The 4,133-nt window shown below is 37.6% G+C and overlaps 1 pseudogene; it reads right to left on the reverse strand.

Annotated features, from left to right (window-relative positions):
* Positions 1 to 1,009: 1,009 nt before the first annotated feature.
* Positions 1,010 to 1,778, reverse strand: LOC103581549 (annotated as a pseudogene).
* Positions 1,779 to 4,133: the final 2,355 nt, after the last annotated feature.

Genomic DNA, 4,133 nt, shown 5'->3' on the forward strand with positions numbered 1-4,133 from the left:
GCAATCTGCCACCATGTTCTTTTTTTTTTTTTTTGGGTGTTTGGCTGGTATGGGGATCCGAACCCATGACCTTGGTGTTATAAGGCTACACTCTAACTGCCACTGTGTTCTTAACAGAAAGCACCCAATCGGCTTGAAGGAGAATAGCTATCTTGGTAAGCTTTAGTCTTCCACAGAACATGGTCAGAGGAGACTAGCAAGATCAGGACCTGAGTGATCAATCCCGATAAGAGCAGGATTTCCTCACATAAGGTGCATAGGTCTGAGGAGAAGGATCAATGATCATCCTAAAATTCCAAACAGAATTTTGCATGTATATGTGCATGTTTTCCTGGAGAAGAGGTCCTTGCTTTCTCATATTCTAAGGGAGAGAAAAGGAGGAAGACAGTTGCAGGCTGGGATACAAAAGCCAGCAGATATGCTTAAGCCAGCGAAGTCCGAGAGCTCTCAAAGCCATTACTGAAAAATTGGAACATGGACTCATAGCAGAGAAAACTGAGAACTTGATTTTGTGCTTTCTGCTTTTCTTTCTTTTTGGTGGCTGGCCGGTATGGAAAACTGAACCCTTGACCTTGGCAAGGCTGTGCTCTAATCAACCAAGCTAACCAGCCAGACTTGTACTCTTCTTCTAGGAAAAAGAATCCCTGGGTTCGAGTATGCCTCTGGGCTTGGTCCACTGCTTCAGTAGTCTTAGGGAACCTTGTACACACACTTGGGTTATTCAGTCACCAACTTTAAATCCCGCAATAGAAGATGTGACAAAGCAGGACTCCCTCATCCATGGCATGTGCTGATTTCAGAGAAGAAGGCGAGGACAACATGGAAAACACGAGAACTTTTCTTGGAACGGGGCTGCGACGAGAGATGCCTGCCATGAACAAAACCTTCTGTCTTTTCCCTGACCCTTCCCTTCCAGTTCCTGAAGATGATGCAGAAAATAATCTTCTCTGAAGATACTTCATAATTCCAAAAACAATTCCAAAACACCTGCTTCCAAAGAACTGTGCTTTCATATACTCTGGCTCGAGTTCAGTTGGCAGATGGGCTGATTGATGCATTCACCCGTATAGCCAGGTGAGCCTATCTCCTTGAGGAAGCTCACTTTATTCTTGGTGGCATGAAGGGCCACCAGGAGTTGGAAGGGGTGCGAGAAACATGAGATCTCCTGGAAATACTTCCCTGGGAAGGCAATTTCATGAATGAGGTCTTTCAAGCAAATGACACCAAACCTCCCAAGGTGCTCCTCAAACATTGTGTTGCCCATGATAGGGATGGTCTTATTCTTGACGTTGGCTTGTCCACATTTCAAGATGAATTCCCAGACAGACTTCAGATTTGGAAATCCCCAGGTCACGTAAGGTTCCACTACATGCAGCATTTTTAGGCTTTTGGGGGTGACTTCGATAAAGACACCACTGAAAATTTTCTTCAAGTGAAGTCTTGCAACAGTCCTCTGCACCAGTGAACTCACCCTCTTAATCTTCTGGATGCAACAAAGGCCAGGGAACAATTATCTGACATTGCCAAAGCATGAGGCTTCACCTCTAGGCGTCTGAGATGCACTATGTCGCATTGCTGCTGTCAGGAATCAGGAGGAACGATTCCAGTGGCTTAAACCTGAGCCCTTTTCCTTTCCTCTTCTCCTTCCTTGCCAAAAGTGCCTGCTTTGCCTGGGTTGCTTTGAGGGATTATAAGCTTTCCTCTTTTTCAGGAGATTTTCTGGAACCAAAGGGTTCCATTTTCTTTGCTCTGGATCCGCTATCGTCCTGGTACTGAAGCTACTGACACGCGCATCTCAACCACTCAGCTTTATTCTTTTTGCTGAAGATTCCTTTGGCTATTTGGGGTCTTTTGTGGTTTCACGTGAATTTTAGTGGGTTTTTTTCCCCATGAAAAATGTTATCGATATTTTGATAAAGATTGCCTTAAATCTGTAGATCACTTTGGGTGGTATAGACATTTTAACAATATTAATACGACTTAATCAAAATCAAACTGAGGATATTAAAATCTAGTTTTCAAAATTGACGAATAGTGAGGAATTGACTTTATAAAATAAAATCTTCTTAAAGTACTTTTAGATAGCCAACATGCAAGTAATAAAATATTAACTCATTTATAAATATTAACTTATTAATTCTGATAATAATTCTATTATTTCTGTAATGCAGAAACTGAGACAAAGATATGTTAATTTGTCCCAAATTAGCAGAGTGTACAATACCTTACGTCTTACATTTTTAAATGTCTACTTCTTAAAATTTTATAAGCAATGTACAGTTGCATTACTTTTCATCAAATTATCACATCATTTAACAGTAATTTTCAAAACTATAAATTAAAGTATCAAAGGGATAGTATAAAGCACAATTAGACATGTTATAAAACCTACATTATTTTCATTTTTAAAAATAATTTATGTAACACTACTAAGTTTTTTTTTTTCCCACAAAACTAACAGGATTGTATTCTTTTTTAGTCCTAGTGGTTCAATTAATGATATAGTAACTATTTTAAATTATATTTGAACCTTTAATATAAAACAGTATTTCACTATTTCTATAATGAAAGTACTCATTGTAGCTACTCGTGTCACTTCCTGCTGTATTTCAAGTAATTTTCTTCTAGTAATTTTCTCACTTCAGTATGGACCTCATATGCTACTTCACATTTTAGACGCTAGAATATTAAATATTATGTATGAATTCACTTCCTAGTATAAAATATTCTTACAATTCTTGCAATGGACTTTCCAAGATTTAAAGTAGTACTTTTGAATCACCTTGTTAAAAAGGCTATGTATGCAAAGATATATATTTTATGACACACAAAATAGATTACTCTTATGTATAAAGATGTTTTTAAAGAAGAAATTATTGATTCGTAACAGATTGATTTAAAGGAAAAATTACCTACTTTTGTATGAGTCATATGAGCATAGATGTTTATCTTTTGTTTTTTTCTGATTCTCATCAGAAAGAAAATAACCAGAAAAATGATATTAATAGGAAAACAGGTTCACAGGAAAATAGAGTACCATGATGTGTCATAAACATACAGGAGTTTTTGCTAGAGTAATGATTACACCAGAATGAAAGACATTTCAGAATGATTCATATTCCTGATTTTTTTTTCATATTCCTGATTTTGAAAAGTAGTACTTCTGAAGAAAATGACAGATTCAGAAAAATGTCCATTAACAACTCCTTATACAAAGACGTGAATGAAGATAGATTAGAAGCAGGCAAGCAAAGACACAGAAATTTTTTCCTGATATGTGACTTCCATCTAGAGTGAATAGTAAAATAGTGAGAAGCTAATGTAGCAAGGATTTTTGTAGGGCTAGTTGAACAGGAAAAGTGAAAATCTGAAGGCAGAGTTTCAAAAGGAACAAAAGAACCCCAGAACATCAGGGTGTAGGGCTGCCTCTGACAGAAATTAGGGGCAACCCATAACCCATGCTTGGGAAAAGATACTCAGGTCATAATAGCAGAATTATCCTGAACATATCAAAATCTTTTCTAATATATATTTGTTGTAATTTATCCTTCCTGCCCTTCTGAATTTTAGACTCTTTTTTTGTACTCTAAACGTGTTTTGTGCCCTGGAAGCAATCTGCATATTCTTAACTATGGATCTACCATTAAATGAATATAGAAAATAAAGAAAGCATTTAGAAAAGTTTATAGCAAACTGACATTCCTACGACCTTATTATTGTAATTTGAATTGCATTGTGTGTCTCAAAATGTATATGTTGAAGTCCTAACCCTCAATAACTCAGAATGTGCTCTCAGATGTAATTAGTTAAGATGAGGTCATTAGAGTGGGCTCTGTATTAGTCTGTTTCTGTTGCTTATAACAAAACACATGAAACTGGGTAATTTGTAAGAAAATGAAATTTATTGCTTGCAGTTTCTGAGGCTGGGAAGTCCAAAGTTCAGGGAACACATCTGGTGATGGTCTTGGTGGTGGCGACAGTGACCCAGGGGTCTCACATGGCAGAAAATGGCAGAGCTCAGGGAGACTGACCTCCCAGTTCACCCTTTTAATGCCCTCCAAACCACGCCCATGACCACCATTTTTAATCCTTTTACTACAGCATGGTCCTAGGAACTAATCACCTTTGCAAAC

The sequence above is a fragment of the Galeopterus variegatus genome, unplaced genomic scaffold (genome assembly GCF_000696425.1).
Source record: "Galeopterus variegatus unplaced genomic scaffold, G_variegatus-3.0.2 Scaffold13314, whole genome shotgun sequence".
NCBI lineage: Eukaryota > Metazoa > Chordata > Mammalia > Dermoptera > Cynocephalidae > Galeopterus > Galeopterus variegatus.